Source organism: Cebus imitator, unplaced genomic scaffold, assembly GCF_001604975.1.
Source record: "Cebus imitator isolate Cc_AM_T3 unplaced genomic scaffold, Cebus_imitator-1.0 Scaffold181, whole genome shotgun sequence".
NCBI classification, from domain to species: domain Eukaryota; kingdom Metazoa; phylum Chordata; class Mammalia; order Primates; family Cebidae; genus Cebus; species Cebus imitator.
In genome coordinates, this window is record NW_016107496.1 from 2,107,360 (window position 1) to 2,124,672 (window position 17,313).

Below are 17,313 nucleotides of genomic sequence, written 5' to 3' on the forward strand. Positions count from 1 at the left end.
AGGTGTGTGCCACCACGCCCAGTTAAATTTTGTATTTTTAGTAAAGGTAGGGTTTCAGCATGTTAGCTAAGCTGGTCTCAAACTCCTGACCTCAGATGATCTGCCCTCCTTGGCCTCCCAAACTGCTGGGATTACAGGCGTGAACCACAGCGCCTGGTCACATTTACTTTTTTAAAACTACATTTGTTATTATTATAATTTTTTTTCTTTTTTTTTTGAGACAGAGTCTCACTCTATTGCCCAGGCTGTAGTGCAATGGTGTGACCTCCGCTCACTGCAACCTCTGCCTTGAACCCCTGGGTTCAAGTGATTCTCCTGCCTCAGCCTCCAGAGTAGCTGGGATTACAGGTGCCTGCCACCATGCCTGGCTAATTTTTGTATTTTTTTTTTAATAGAGACGGGGTTTCAGCATGTTGGCTATTTTGGTCTCAAACTCCTGGCCTCAGATGATCTGCCATCCTTGGCTTCCCAAAGTGTTGGGATTACAGGCGTGAGCCATTGTGCCTGGCCTATTTCTCCTTTTTGTGAAGAATGAGGTCTCACTATGTTGCACAGGCTGGCCTCAAACTCCTGGGCTCAAGCTATCACTCACCTCTGTCTCCCTAACTGCTGAGGTTACAGGCATGAGTCACTGTGCCCAGCCACATTTATTTTTTTTAATGTCATTTATAACTCGTTTATTATCTCTACAACTTAATTACTTTTTTTTAATTGCACAAGGACTTTCTGAATATCATGTGTAACTCCTTGTACAGCTGAAATTGCCTCCCACAGTAGCTGTCCTTTCCTGGTGTCTGATTCTTATCCAGATCTCATTAATATTCTTTCCAAACAAAAATGCTACTTGACTATACAGATGAGAGCCTCGTTTCTGTGGAGTTCCCTTTTGCAGGACATTCCTTTACTGCTCATTAATATTCTAACCAGAGCACAGCCCTGTAAGAAGCCTGACTGACACTGACAGCTCAGGCATTAAGAGGATCACTGCTGCTACCCTCCACCACCCAGTCTAGTGCTTTCAGATAAGGGTGGCACTCTGAGTATCAGGATTACCTACAGAATCTGAACCTTTTATGTGAAGTCCAAACACGTTAATTTTGGCAGACCCATACCCTAACTGCTCACCCTCTAGACAGATAATGTCAGAATCAAGTATAAGTTTGAACCGTTTGAGCATAAGCCTGAGGATTGGTTACTGAGTATTGGCCATATGCCAGGTGCTTTACATGTTACTTGATTCCACTGGAACTTATTCACTTAATTCTTACACTACCATGAAGCAAGTATCATTATAATTTTTTTTTTTTTTTTTGGTAAGAGACAGGGTCTTGCTATGTTGCCCAGGCTGACTCAAACTCCTGGGCTCAAGTGATCCTCTCACCTCAGCTTCCCAAAGTCCTGGGATTATAGGCATGAGTCGCCACACCTGGCCAGCAAATATTATTATTCTCATTTTACAGAGGAAGAAAATAAGGCTCTAGAGAAGTTCAATAACTTGCTCAAGGTCACACAGCTAACAACTGATAGAACTAGGATTTGAAACAATCCGACAGACCCTAACGTCCATGTTCTTATGACATGACAAACCACATCTTCCCGGTATGTACGGGTTGTCTGGACCAATCTTATCCTTTAAGAGTCTTGAAACTAGAAATTATAAAGGCTGGACCAGATGCCCCTGCCTGTTGCACATCTAAGTCAACTCTGTCCAAGGCTCTTTTTGGCTGAGGTCTACATATTGAGTCTACCACACACTTACTGGGTAACATGGGGAAAACTACTTTAAGCCTTAGTTTAATCATCACTAAAATGTTCTCTTAACACATTGCTAAAATAAGTGCTTAATAAATAATGATAGTAGTGGTGGTAATAAAAATGCCTGACATTTATGACGCATTTACCACGTGTCAGATACTGTTTTAATTGTTTTGCATATATAACTTACTTAATCTTCACAGTAACACACTCAGAAGTATTACTGTCTCACTTTATATAAGTGTATTATTGAATAATATTCAGATGAAGAAACTGAGGCCCAAAGAAGTTAAAAAAATGTTAGCTCTTTTCATTTTTTAGGAGGCTGGCCTGGAAACAAAATGACCTCCAGCATGGAAAATACACCAGAAAAGCAGTTCTAGCACATATGGTATTTCAGAGTCAACTTATTTCTGTTAAATCACTGACAAAAATAGAGTATCTCTAATGTAATCTCTGAGAAACTGGTAGTTACCACCAGAAACACCAGATCTGCTCAAAACCTGACACCATTTCTCTGCAACACAAAGTCTAAATCTGCAAAAGTTATATCTCTTAAGGATAAAATTTTAGGTATTTATCAACACCTCTGTAAGAACTCTACCCTGGGCCAGGCACGGTGGCTCACTCCTGTAATCCCAGCACTTTGGGAGGCCAAGGAGGATAGATGATTGCTTGAGCTCAGGAGTATGAGACCAGCCTGAGAAACATGGTGAAAACCCATCTTTATTAAAAAAAAAAAGTTAGCCAGGTGTGGTGGCTGGTGCCTGTATTCCTAGCTACTCAAGAGGCTAAGGTAGAAGGATTGCTTGAGCCTTGGAGGTGGAGGTTGCAGTGGGCCATGATCGCGCCACTGTACTCCAGCCTGGACAAGAGTGAGAACCTATCTCAAAAAAATTAAAAGATAAAATAAAAAAGAACTCTATGTTGAAAACAATATAACTATGACCTTCTCAGAGGGCTTCTATTACCTTATTCATTCATGTGAATATATTTTCTTGTGCTTATGAACCCCAAATTAGTTTTTTACATAATTATGGTAATCTTCACATATCTTATTTAGACAGGTGAAAGAGCAACCCCAGCTACAGCCTTTAAAAATTGACTTTGGGGCCGGACGCGGTGGAGCATGCCTATAATCCCAACACTTTGGGAAGCCGAGACGGGTAGATCACAAGATCCGGGGTTCGAGACCAGCCTGGCCAATATGGTGAAACCCTGTCTCTACCAAAAGTACAAAAATTAGCCAGGCGTGGTGGTGGGTGCCTGTAGTCCCAGCTACTCGGAAGACCAAGGCAGCAGAATTGCTTGAAACCAGGAGGCAGAGGTTACAGTGAACCAAGATTGTACCACTGCACTCCAGTCTGGGTGACAGAGTGAGACTCCATCTCAAAAACAACAACAACAACAACAAAAAACTGACTTTGGGTCAGGTGCAGTGGCTCATGCCTATAATCCCAGCACTTTGGGAGGCCGAGGTGGAAGGATCACTTGAGCCTAGGAGTTTGAGGCTGCAGTGAGACGTGACTGTACCACTCTACTCCAGCCTCGGCAACAGAGCAAGACTTATCTCAAAAAAAACAGAACAACTGACTTTGGTCTAAAATTTGTAGATCATGGAGAACCACCCAAGAACTTTCCTAATCTTTCTTTTCCCTTTTAAATGAAAAAATTACCAGATCGAATCCAAGTCTAACTCCATCTCTCTCTCAATTAATAAAATTTGTTATTTGTTCCTTTGGTTCCTTCCCTCCCTGTCCCAGTTAATCATTAACTTATGGTAAGGGCAAACATAATCCAATGAAGTGAGCTATTTTTTCAGCAGTTTTTTTCACACATAGTAGAAAAATCTCAATAAGTAGAAAAACAAATCATTAAGTCATTAGCTTCAAATTTAAGGTGAAGAGTAGAGAAAAACATAGCTAATTAGAAAAAGACTGGAAATTTACAATTGATGTAGACAAAGCACAGACTTTCTCTGAAAAGCATATTTCTCCTTTAACCTCTGTACCTTTTCATACTGGAACATCCCAGCTACTCGGAAGGCCAAGGCAGCAGAATCGCTGTCATGTCTCTTCCAATACCAGTCCCTGGAACATGTAGGGGCTCAATAAATATCTGTTACATGAATGAAAAACAGTGTCACACTAGTACTCAGTTGCTACACATCTCAACAAAGGCCCACCTACATAATTGAATATCTGCCTAGAAACTACATGCTCACAAGTCTTGCCAATTACATGCTTAATTAAGACAAAGTAGTTAATTAAGGAGTCTTCTTTACAATCTCAAAGCAAAAGAAACATACACACTTATTTTAGGAAGGCTGCTTCTGTTAAAGATATAACCTTCTTATACCAGCCTTTTGTCCTTAATAATTAATCAAGTATTCTCCAAACACAGGGCTTCTTAATTTCACTTCTGGCCATTTCCAGGAAGGGCCTGGCTTCCATTCTTCTTATCTGAAATTTTAGATGATGTGCTTTTTTTCAGGACTTGCTCAATCTGAAAAGTCAGTTTAGATCAGTTTAACCATTTCCTTGAAGCAGGGGAATTAAAATGGGTTTACTGAAAAGTGACTCTTCTCTAGACAAGTTCTTTAATCCTTCCTTTCTTTAAAAAAAAAAAAAAAGCAGCAGCAGCTGGCCAGAAGCAGTGGCTCCCGCCTATAATCCCAGCACTTTGGGAGGCCGAGGTGGGTGGATCATGAGGTCAGGAGTTCAAGACCAGCCTGGCCAAGATAGTGAAACTCCATCTCTACTAAAAATACAAAAATTAGCCAGGTGTGGTGGTGGTTGCCTGTAATTCCAGCTACTTGGGAGGCTGAGGCAGGGAATTGCTTGAGCCTGGGAGGTAGAGGGTGCAGTGAGCCAAGATCACACCACTGCACTCCAGCCTGGGTCACAGAGCAAGGCTTCATCTCAAAAAACAAACAAACAAAAAACTGAGAGGCTACCACATCACAATGCTTTAATCAAGAACAAGCATCACTGAGGCTGGTCACATAAAGACATACCAAATCATTATAGCCACACGTGTGATAAAGTTTGGCTACTTATCTGAACCAATGCTAGGCATCTTATTTTTTAAGAATTGGTTATAAACCTTTTCTTTTTTTAAGACAGAGTCTTACTCTGTCTCCCAGGCTAATTTTTGTATTTTTAGTAGAGATGGTGTGTCACCCTGTTAGCTAGGCTGGTCTTGAACTCCTGACCTCAAGTGATCCACCTGCCTTGGCATCCCAAAATGCTGGGATTACAGGCATGAGCCTCCTCACCTGGCCTGGTTATAAACATATTAATGTTACTGTTTTAGTTGAATTTTAGTGTTTATCTTCTAAAAGCTACATTCAATTTGGGACTGTAGAAAATAGTTATTGAGGGGCATTTGCTGGGTAGTGGTCTTTCAGTTGGCATGGGAAAGATCATCAATGTCTTTGGGTCTCAATTTCTTCATCTCAAAAGCAGATATTGATTCACGTAGGATGGCTATGGGGACTAAATGAAAGGATAAAAGCAAAACTACTTTGAAAACTATCAGCTACTATACAAAGCATTATTTGGTAACTAATCAACCCAACATGGGGATTGATTAAGTGTGGGTGGAGAAAAGCATTAAAGTGTTAAGGACAACCTCAAGCGTTCTCGGTGAAACTCAGTGAATGCAGACGCATGGTACACAGGGACTATCCACAGAGCCTAACAGGTGGCCGGACAAATAGATCTGGAGCTCAGACGTACAACGGCATTAAACGCATTAGTTTGGTACTCCAAAGTAGGTTCAATACAAATTAAATAATTAAATATGTTTAAATATTTTATTTTTAATAAAACTTCAAGCCAGTATTAAGAAAAATGGAATTAAAAAATAAGACTAACCAACAAAGAAAAATAGAAAGAAGTTAGAACTAATTCATTAAAATGTCTGCTTCCACTAGATGTTAATAAGAAACCTTTCGTTGAAAGCTGTTGCTGAAAATCTAATCAGTACACTGTCCTAGTTCAGGGCACGTGCTAACAGTAAGTATAATGAAAACCATTTCGTCTTTCCTTGAAGACTCTAGATAGCTTTCTAATTTTTCTCCTAGAGAATGAAAACAGAAGAAAACTCCTGGTTGTTTGTGGATTCCAGTAACTGGGTTTTAGTTTTGCCACTCTGCTTTTAAAAATGTAATGGGAATTGATAGACTAGTATAATCCAGAGTAACAACCTGGGAAATAGATGGCTTCAGTGGCAGTAAAATAGTAGCCTGGATCCTGGAAACACCCTAGAAAACTTGCACTCAGATGGAACTGAATCCTGGTTGTCACAGTATCCAAACTTTTGTCCTGCTCCCTTCAGAACTCCTCAGAGACTGCTACCTGATTTGAACCCAGATGGGCCTACCTCAGCTGTTGTCCAGTAAAGAAAAATGCCAACACCACTTTGGATTGCAAACCAAAACAAGACTTGTCCAGATGAAAAGTCTATCTTCAAGGCTATTCACTCATTCAACAAATATTTATTGAGCATTTATCACGTCTTTGGCAGTGTTCCAAGTGCTAAAGATAAAATGCTAAAAATGACAGACAAAACTGGGCACAGTGGCTCATGCCTGTAATCCCAGCACTTTGGGAGGCCTAGGCAGGTGGATTGCCTGAGGTTGGGAGTTCAAGACCAGCCTGACCAACATGGAGAAAACCCATCTCTACAAATTACAGGCGTGGTGGTGGTGCATGCCTGTAATCCCATCTACTTAGGAAGCTGAGGCAGGAGAATTGCTTGAACCCAGGAGGTGGAGGTTGCTGTGAGCCAAGATTGTGCCATTGCACTCCAGCCTGGGCAACAAGAGTGAAACTCCATCTCAAAAAAAAAAAAAAAAAGTGACAGACAATGGCCAGGTGCAGTGGCTCATGCCTGTAATCCCAGCACTTTGGGAAGCCAAGGCAGGCAGATCACTTGAGGTCAGGAGATTGAGACCAGCCTGGTCAACATGATGAAACCCTGTCACCATCAAAAATACAAAAATTAGCCTAGTGTGGTGGTGAACACCTGTAGTTCCAGCTACTTGGGAGGCTGAAGCAGGAGAATCTCTTGAATCTGGGAGGCAGAGGTTGCAGTGAGCCAAGATGGTACAATTTCACTCCAGCTTGGGTGACAGAGTGAGAGTCCATCTCAAAAAAAAAAAAAAAAAATTATGACAGGCAAGGTCTCTACTCATGAAATTTCCATTCTACTGGGGAAGCAGGACAACTAACGACCGTGATTAGTGCTGTGAAGGAAATATGAAAGAGTAACTGCAGTGGTGGTAGGAATAGGGGTGGGGCAGCCACTTTAGGCAGTGGTCAGGGAAGGCCTCATTGAGTGAATGACATTTGAACTGAAACCTGAATGATAGGGAGGACATATGCAGCCAGCCAGGTGAAGAGAAGAGATGAGGGAGTTTTCCAGGCAGAGGAGAGCAAATGCAAAAGCCCTGAGGAAGGAACAATATGGCTAGGGAATGAGGAAGAAGTATGCAATGACACAGAGATGAGTGGTAGTCAGATTGAATAAGGATTTACAAGCAATACTAAAGGATTTTAATTTTATTCTATGTGTGATACAAAGCCAAACATTGTTATATAAGAGTGTGCTGGCCAGGTGCAGTAGCTTACACCGGTAATCCAGCCCTTTGGGAAGCTGAGGCAGATGGATCACGAGGTCAAGAGATCAAGATAATCCTGGCCAACATGGTAAAACCCCATCCCTACTAAAAATACAAAAATCAGCTGGGCATGGTGGCGTGCATCTGTAGTCCCAGCTACTCGGGAGCTGAGGCAAGAGAATCGCTTGAACCCAGGATGTGGAGGTTGCAGTGAGCCAAGATTGCATCACTGCACTCCAGCCTGGATGACAGAGAGAGACTCCTCCCCCTACCCCAAAAAAAAAGCTGCCAGGCACGGTGGTTCATATCTATAATCCCAGCACTTTGGGAGGCTGAGGCAGGCAGATCACCTGAGGTCGGGAGTTCAAGACCAGCCTGATCAACATGGAAAAACCCTGTCTCTACTAAAAATACAAAAAATTAGTGGGGTGTGGTGGTGCATGCCTGTAATCCCAGCTACTCAGGAGGCTGAGGCAGGAGAATCACTTGAACCTGGGAGGCAGAGGTTGCGGTATGCTGAGACTGCACCATTGCACTCCAGCCTGTGCAAAAAAAGTGAAACTCCATCTCAAAAAAAAAAAAAAAAGTGTGTGTGTGCAAGATCAGATATATTTAATGTACTAAATGAGCCCTTTGGCTGGGTGCAGTGGCTCCTGCCTGTTATCCCAGCACTTTGAGAAGCTGAGGTGGGTGGATCACTTGAGGGCAGGAGTTTGAGACCAGCCTGGCCAACATGGCAAAACCCTGTCTCTACTAATCAGACAAAAAAAAATTAGCCAGGCATGGTGGCATGTGCCTGTAGCCTCCTGGGAGGCTGAATCATGAGAATCACTTGAACCTGGGAGGTGGAGGTTGCAGTGAGCTGAGATCACACCATTGCACTGTAGCCTGGGCAACAGAATAAAACTGTATCTCAAAAAATAATAAAATAGAATAAATGAGTATTTAATCGCTTATATGTGGATAATGACTACAAAATGAAAAGGAAGGGAAAGGTTCTCACAGCTACAAGGCTTATAATCTTACAAGAAACCAATAATTTATAAACAGTGACAACATTAAGTAAGGTAAGAAATGAAGCAAAAATCAAGTGTTAAGTAAAGACTGGGGAGGGAGCCACTTATTCAAATAGAAGAAATTAGAAAAGGCTTTTTAAATTTATATATATATTTTTAAAAAGGTAGCATTTGATTTAGGCTCTTAAGGAAAAGGATTTCAAGAGTGTGGGGAGGGGGAGGAGCATGAGGCTGTGGGAACTATATGAGCAAAGGCACAGAGGCAGGAAAGAACTGGGCAGGACCAGGAAACAGAATTATTGTAGAGTTACAGTGCCAGGTGGGTGGGTAGTGTTGTGGGAGATAAGCCTCAAAGAATAGGCTGTCAGAGTAGGGGTGTGGGTGCCTTGAAGAGCATGTCAGAAAATTAGAATGAATTTACTTAGGCATTGTCTCCCCTTAAGTTTATATATAAATCTCTAGAGATACTTGTTAAAACTTCAGGTTCCCAGGCCCATCCCTCAGACACACTGATCTGCAGGTCTAGGTGGGACCTGAGACTCTACCTTTTTAACCAACACCGGGTAATTCTAATACAGGCAATTAAAAGAACCATATTTTGAAAATCAGTGCTTTTTGTTTGTTTGTTTGTTTTTTTAATGGCAACTCTGAGCTGCAAGGGAAAAACTGAAGCCAACTCTAAAGATTGCTCAAGGACTCTGGCAAAAAAAAAAAAAAAAAAAAAGAAGAGGGAATCTGAATTAGAAGACTGATTAAAGAGCCCTTATCACTGCTGGGGTACAATCAACCCAACTTGGGGACTGATTAAATGTGGGTGGAGAAAAGTATTAAAGTAGTAAGGACAACCTCAAGCGTTGTCCTTAGTGAAACTGGGTTAATGCAGATGCATGGCCCACAGGGACGATCCACAGAGCCTAACAGGTGGCTGGAAATATAGTTCTGGAGCTCAGATATACAAAGGCATTAAACACATTGGTTTGGTACTCCCAGGTAAGTTCAATACAAATTAAAGAATTAAATATAAAGAGCAAAACGGTACAAATTAGAAGGAAATAAAAGTGAATATTTAACCAATCTCTGGATGGTTAAGTCCTTCTAAACATCACAGCAGCAGAAGAAATCCCAATTTAAAAATCCAGGTTGAACGAGGTGGCTCATGTTTGTAATCGCAGAACTTTGGAAGGGTAAGGTGGGCAGGTCACCTGAGGTAAGGAGTTTGAGACCAGCCTGGCCAACATGGAGAAACCCCATCTCTACTAAAAATACAAAAATTAGCTGGGTGTGGTGGTGTGCGCCTGTAATCCCAGCTACTTGGGAGGCTGAGGCTCAAGAATTGCTTGAACCCAGGAGGCAGAGGCTAGAGCGAGCTGAGATGGTGCCACTGCACTCCAGCCTGGGCAACAGAGTAAGACCCTATCTCAAAAAAAAAAAAAAAAAATCTATAGATAATATACTATATACAAAATTAAAAAGGCAAGCCAACTGGCTAAATATTTGACCAAAAGACAAAGAATATTCTTAAAATAGAAGAGTTTATACAAGTCACCAAGAAAAACACTAAGCAGGCTGGGCTCAAAAAAAAAAAAAAAGAAAAACACTAGGAATAGTTCTATATGAAGTAAAAGTTGTTAAATACCTTGCCTTGGAGACATACACCTTCTAGTCCTATAATGAAAATTTTTTTCACATATATTGTAGATAATGGAGTTTTGTGGCATAGATCAGCAGGGCTCCTATGATTTTACCTTACTGGTTTCCAAATGTCAGTCTATGGGAATGCCTAAAAAAATACTTGACTCTTTTTGACTTCCTCGTCTTTTTGACTTTTTTTTTCTTTTCTTTCCCCAACCCCCACAGCAAGGATCACATTCAATTTTTTTTTTACTTCTTTTTTCCTGACAGTTAAAGGGCACAAACAAATTAAACTGTCCCCAGGCTCCCCTTTGCCACTCTGGTGGAAATTGCCTTTACCATTTCCAGTCTTTCCTCAGGCTCTATATCTCTAAAATAGGTGAAGGGTTAGAGATGAGACAGAAAGTAATTCCAGAATTTCTAGTGAACAGTAGCTCTAAAGACATCCTTTCAGCACAGAGTTTGTCCGGTCTTGGGGATCAAAGGCCAAACCCTCTCATTTTACAGATGAGGCTCTAAGTCAATGAATGAATGACTTGTCCAAGATCACCTAATTGGCTGATGACAAAATTAAGTTGGGAATCCTGACTCTCAAACAGCACCCTTTCCATTCTGCAGTAATGCTTCATTGTTCACAAGCCGTGGCCCCTCAAAACAATGGACTTTTATAACACCATAATTCCAACATCTGTATACTTTCCACTTTATCACTCCACTCACTCAATTTGGTCTAATAAAAGCCTGTGCTTCCCCACAAAATGCTCCAAATAAAAGAACACCAAACAAACAAACAAACAAAATAATTAAAATGTTAAGACACAAACAAAAATGGGAATGGAATTAACCCAAAGACAATTCACAGAAGAAATAGAAATGGAAATAAATATATGAAAAATGTTCTCTCTCACTAGCAAAGAAATACAAATTAATTCACCTCTGCCTATCGAATTAGTAAAGATTAAAAAATAATATTCAGGCTGGTCACGTCACGGTGGCTCATGCTGCAATCCCAGCACTTTGGGAGACTGAGTTGAGTGGATCTCCTGAAGTCAGGAGTTTGAGATCAGCCTGGCCAACATAGTGGAACACCATCTCTCTACTAAAAAATACGAAAATTTGCCAGGTGTGTTGGTGGGTGCCAATAATCCCAGCTACTCGAGAGGCTGAGGCAGAGGAACAGCTTGAACCAGGGCGGTGGAGGTTGCAGTGAGCTGAGATAGCGCCACTGCACTCCAAACTGGGCAACAGAGTGAGACTCCATCTCAAAAAATAAAAATAATAATATTCAATGTTACCAAGGCTGAACTAAGATGAGGACTCACAATCACTGCAGTTGAGAATGTTGATTAGTCTAACCTTTACAAAAGGCAATTTGGGAGCAAGCTTAGTATTTTCGAATTTTCACGCCCCTTGATCTAGTAATTCAACTTCTGGGAATCTAACCTAAGGAAATAATGAGTGATTTGCACAAAGATTTATGTATATGTTTGTTCTCAATTTTTTCATTTAATGTGAAACCAAAACAGAAATTATGCAACCTCAATACAATAAATTATTTTAAAAAATTACAATGGAGATTAAATATCCATTAAAATGTTTTCAAAAAATTTTGATGCTATGAAAAATAATATAAAGTGAACAAAGCTGACACAAAACTATATCTACTGCAACATTACGAGCTGAATTACTTTTGCGTTTGTGTGATGTGTGTGTGTGTATATATGTGTGTATATCAAAGAAAATAAAAACACTGAAAGGAAATATATCAAACAGTAGATCTCTCTGGAACAGATTATGGAATATGGGTTATTTCGTGTTCTTTGTAATTTGTTTTATCCACATTTTCTATAATGAACATATATACTTTTTATTTTATAGTAATATAAATATAATTTTTATTTTTAAATGTGTTGGTACATATGAAAATAAAACAAGAATTATACATACAATATGAAAAAAGTTTTTTAAAAAGATAAATTTTCAGGCCACTTACATGGAGATGATAGTGGAAGTCATGGAGAGAAATCAAATTATACAGGGAGAAAGTATAGTGACAACAGGATGCTGTACAGGGCTATGGCAAACCTGGCATTTAAGGGGCAAAAAGACTGAGTTAATAGAGTATGGGAGTAAGTGGTTAGATCAGAAAATGGAGAACCAGATAGCAGTCATGTCAAGAAAAGCAAGTAAAAGGAAGGACTAGACAAGTTGTTCAATTGGTCAATTATTGCCAAGGGGTAAAGAGGAGGACACTGAGGGGCATTAGAGAGAAGCCACGGATACTATGCATGGATGGACAGGTTTCCTGTAATGCTGGAAGCCAAATTTTTGCTCAGAAGCCAAATCTGAGCAAATGATAACCGTTCAGTAAACCTGGCTATGAAATAAAGAAGTCCTGGAGCATTAGCCTGAATTTCAGTTTATGGAAAAAGAAAAAAGATTGTGGAAATCTAAAACTAAGTAAAATGCATATTAGAACTAATTTATGGGTAACGAAACAAAAAGTGGCAATACTCTGTACAAGACAAAACATGTTTGAAGGATTGTAAAGTTTTCCATATCATAAGCTCTGTTACAGAATAAATAAGGGGGAAAATAGCCCCACACTTGTTATTAGAAGTACAAAAATGTTGCATCTTTTTTTCCCTTAGAGATGAAAGTTCTTAGTTTCAGGGTAGTATTATTAAGAAACTCTTTAAAAGAAAATCAAAAGAATATAAAATTTTCACGGTGTCATGTTAACTTCTTATGAGTGGACACGTAAAGTCTCTAGAAACAGTTTTTACATGTCAAGAAATCATCTGACATGCTAAATAATGGATTGCTTGTTGGGTCAAACTCCATCTTTTTTATAAAAATAGGTCTTCATTAGCACAATAATTTGATTGAGTCTTAAGGACTCTGCTCCCAGCTTCAGAATAAATGCATCAGTATGGTCCTACCAAGTGTACCATTCACCATAGAATCAACTCCACAATCATTAAGTAGAAACTATTTCATTTACAAGCACTGGTTTGTCAATAACCTTAAAAGGCTGTGTTAAGTAACCTCACCTGGAAATTACTGTATGCAATCTAAAATGAAGTACCTTAATTTCCTATCAAAAAACATACAGTGAAAGACAACAGCAAACTGAAAAAACAATTGTCTTTCTAATGGAAATTACTGAATTAGGACTCAAGTCACGCATTTTCCTATCTGCAGAAAGGGTACAATTCTAATCTAAAAGTCTCCCATCTAGTAGTATATGGAATTAAGAATGCCTGAAACTAGTTTCACTGTCAATTTAAATAATAACAAATTCTTCCAATTTGCAGTTAGGTGGCCTGTTATGGCAAAGATGTCTAACGAACTCCCACACTCTCAATATGCTTTTGTGTCTGTGTATGTCTTTGACAAATTTTTTTGGTACAGGGGCTTTAAGTTAATTGCAGTTGACTGGTGAAAAATACCAGAGAAAATACAAGAATTTGAAACCCAAAGAAAACAGTAGTCAAAATTATACTTAAAAACATTCTTCACCACCCACCTATCTACCCTGTCTTCCCCGCCCAAGAAAAAAAGAAAGAGAAAAACATTTTGAGAGCACCTTAGCAGTAAAAAGTGTCCCCTATCACCAAGATGTGAATTGTTTTCGCTTCTGAAGCTTTCTCTTAGAATTATTAGGTTGAAGTTTAGCCCCACCTTTAACCAGAGTCTGGAACAAAGCTTGAGTGTACCAAGTTAAACAAAGTTATACAATGAGGTAATTTTTACAAAATGGCACTCCTTTGCTAATGTTGCCAATATACTGTTCTCTTCCCACGGAACCTGATAACAACACTTCCCAGCCCAATACAGAAAAGTGGAAACGGCTCCAACTATTTACTAAATGCCACATTAAGGACAGGGTCTAATCCCATTTTCCATAGGCCATGGAGTTGGAGGAAGACAGGGTAAGAAATACGAACATGATACAAATACGGCCAGGCACGGTGGCTCACGCCTGTAATCCCAGTACTTTGGGAGGCTGAGGCGGGTGGATCACTTCAGGTCAGGAGTTCAAGGCCAATGTGGCCAACACAGTGAAACCCATCTCTACTAAAAATACAAAAATTAGCTGGGCGTGGCGGTTGGTGCCTGAGGCAGGAGAATTGCTTGAACCTGAGAGGCTGAAGTTACATTGAGCCAAGATAGTGCCACTGCACTCCAGCTTGGGCAACAGAGACTCCGTCTCACAGAAAGAAAAAAAAAGAAAAAAAGAAAGTGACACAAATACATAGATTGAAGAGAATCACTCATTATTATTCAGAAGTTTTTGTTTTGTTTTTAAGGAAAAGCAGAAGAGAGAATTAAAAAAAAACCAAAAAACAAAAAACCTATTATTCCCTATGCTCCTACCCCTGGGCTGACCTCTAGTATAGAAATGACCTCACTAATACCATGAGTTGTATAGGGATCTGCCTAACCCATTTGATTTTATTTTAGGATAAAGACATTTGGCACTTTGAATCCACTAAAGGCACTCAATATTTTGTCCAAAGAATGAAGTAAGTTCCTAAACTAATTACCTAGTACATTACATGTTGTTCTATCAATGCAAAACAAGAAAACATATATGCAGACACTTTTTTTTTTTTTGCCTTCTTTCATGCCAACTCTATAATTTTTTGAAGGTCTATCTAAAACATCATCATACTGCATCCAGGCTATAACTCTACAAGAATTTAGAACATGTTTATTAGGGATTATGTTCTTTTGTGTCTACACTATACTTCAGAAGGGTTGGTGTTATTTCATGGCTCCTGAAATATTTAGCATTTGTGAATAGTACTGCTAACTATGCAGATAAACGGTACTCTGTTAAACCATATATTTATTTATTTATTTAGAGACGGAGTCTAGGTCTGTGCCCAGGCTAGAGTGCAGTGGTGTGACCTCGGCTCACTGCAAACTCCGCCTCCGGGGTTTAAGCGATTCTCCTGCCTCAGCCTCCCAAGCAGCTGGGATTACAGGTGCCCTCCACCACACGCAGCTAGTTTTTGTATTTTTAGTAGAGATGGGGTTTCACTGTGTTGGTCAGGCTGGTCTCGAACTCCTGACCTTGTGATCTGCCCGCCTCAGCCTCCCAAAGCGCTGGGGTAACAAGCGTGAACCACCACACCCAGCCTGTTAAATCATTTAAATCAAAAGCAAAAGAAAGAATACTTAATGCAAAAGAAGACCTCTCCCCAAAAGGGGCATTGCCTTAAAAACTGACAACGCTCTAAGTAGTACCTGTGACTAACCTGAAAAGTCAAGTCAATTGAACCATCTGGATTAAGCAGACTTTCCTTCTTTTTTTTTTTTTTTTTCCTTTTGTATTTTTTGGAGAGATAGGGGTCTTGCTAAGTTGCCTTGGCTGGTCTTGAACACCTAGCCCAAGAGATCCTCCCGCCTCAGTTTCCCAGTGTTGGGATTATAGGTGTGAGCCACTGCGCCCGGCCAAGGCAGACTTTTGAAAGCTGGAATTAGGTGCAAGACAATAGTAGTTCAAATATCTCTCACCAGGATCAGCTAAACCATTCTCGCAATCATCAATAAGGAGGCTAGGAAAGGTGCCAGATGGTTCGTTCCTAGCAGCTACAACTTCAAGCTTTAGTATCTGTAGCCAGGGGTGTGGTGTACAATTACCTTACATTAACACCTACATATGTCGGGGGCAGGTGCCAGCGATATATACACGATAGCGATTCGGGGATGACACATCGGCTGCAAAGACTGCTATATTCTCAACATTCCTCAAAAGGGTGTAAGTGTCTTAAACAGAGTTTAGCTGGCGTAGTGGAAGGGGAGAAAAATCGAAGAGAGGGACTGGCTTAAAATGAACGAAAAAGAGCAGCTGAATATTAGAGTATTTCCCTGGAAGAAGGATATTTGGAGTTTTAATGAACTGTCACCTTCCTCCACGACACCAAAAAGTAAAGTTAGAATGGAGTGTTCCTAGTGGGAGAAGAGGAGGTCTTTACGGCTCCCGCCCTAGGCTCAGCCCGACGTAAGTACTCCCTATCCCAGCGCAGGCCCCAAAAGTGAGGAAAGAACCGAGGGTCAGCGTCCCGCAACCCCTTAACCCGAGGGGGAGGGACTCACACTCCGCGCACTCCCCCGCCCCAGAAGTCGCAGGAGAAAGAGGGTGTGGAGAGAAGCTGGGGTCTCGGCGCACTCTCCGGTTGTGGAGAAAGAAGGCCCTTACCTGGCTAAAAGCCGCCTTTCCTCTGCGCTGCTCCACCCCTGCCACAGGTCCCGGCGCTCTACCTAGCGCACCTGTCGCGACCAAGCTACTACACCTACTGCTCCTGCAACCCCGCCCCGGACCCCGCCCACCGCCGCGGGGGCGTGCACGCCAGCCCGCCTCCCGTGCGGCCTCGGGCTGAGCGTGCGCGCCACCGGCTGCGTGCCCGGCCCTCGCGTTGGCTCTGGTAGCTGTGGCAGCGAGGGGCGCTGTCGTTGGGAGAGGCTGGCTGCTACGCCGGGCCTCGTCCGCCTCGGCACGCCTCTCTCTGAAGAAGACACGCACCTGCACGACGTGGTGCTCAGTGCGGCTCTACTTTGGTCTTAACTCCTGTGACTCAAAGTTACCGCAGCTTGACTCTCGAGCCACACAGATTTTTCCTAAGCTCAACTGTAGGCCAGCTAGGTTCCTCGTGCTTTGGGGGTAAGTTCTGTGCAGGGAGCATGTTTTAGAGGAGACTGTGTGGTGTAGTGGAAAGAGCAATACATTAATTCTGGCAGCAGTTTGACAAGGGCGGATGACGTCCAAGTTCTCCAACAGCTGTTTTTACTTCTCCAATCAGAGTAGGAACCGTGCTGAATGGTTTGGAGACCGTCAAGAGCCCTAGCACTTGGCCATCCTGCCCCCAAGTCCTTGTCCCAGTTCCGTGCCAGGTGCATGATGCTTTTTGATACTGTTCTTCCTTCCTGTATCTCAAGCAGAGTAGGGTTTCAGAACAAAAATTTTTGAAGCTTTCGGAATTCATGCAGCTTGATGCGTATTGGAAGGGGCTGCTTGTGGGAAAACGCTTGTTTTTACATTTTCTAAAGAAGTTAATGAAAATGTGTAAGGAGAAGAGAGATTTCCAACAGATGTTGAATATGCAGCCAGTTATTCCCTTCTTCCTTCAAATATCCCCTAGACTGATTTCTGGATAGGTATTGTAGAAAGAAAAACTTTAGACAAAACAAACAGATTTTGAATCAGACAGCAGCCAAAACCAGAAGCGGCTCAGGCACTCCTGCTCTAGCTGCCTTGGCATCAAGCTTTATAGG

At 41.3% G+C, this 17,313-nt stretch overlaps 1 protein-coding gene across 3 annotated transcripts in view; it reads right to left on the reverse strand.

Moving 5' to 3' along the window:
• The window catches only part of LIMA1 (LIM domain and actin binding 1), a 106,862-nt gene extending 90,473 nt beyond the window's left edge, over nt 1–16,389 (reverse strand). For 2 of the 3 annotated variants that reach the window (XM_017545818.1, XM_017545817.1), the window contains exon 1: nt 16,241–16,389. The gene's annotated coding sequence lies outside the window, so the exon portion shown is untranslated. The remainder of the gene's footprint in view (nt 1–16,240) is intronic. The other variant, XM_037744702.1, reaches the window with a different exon arrangement.
• Nucleotides 16,390–17,313: the final 924 nt, after the last annotated feature.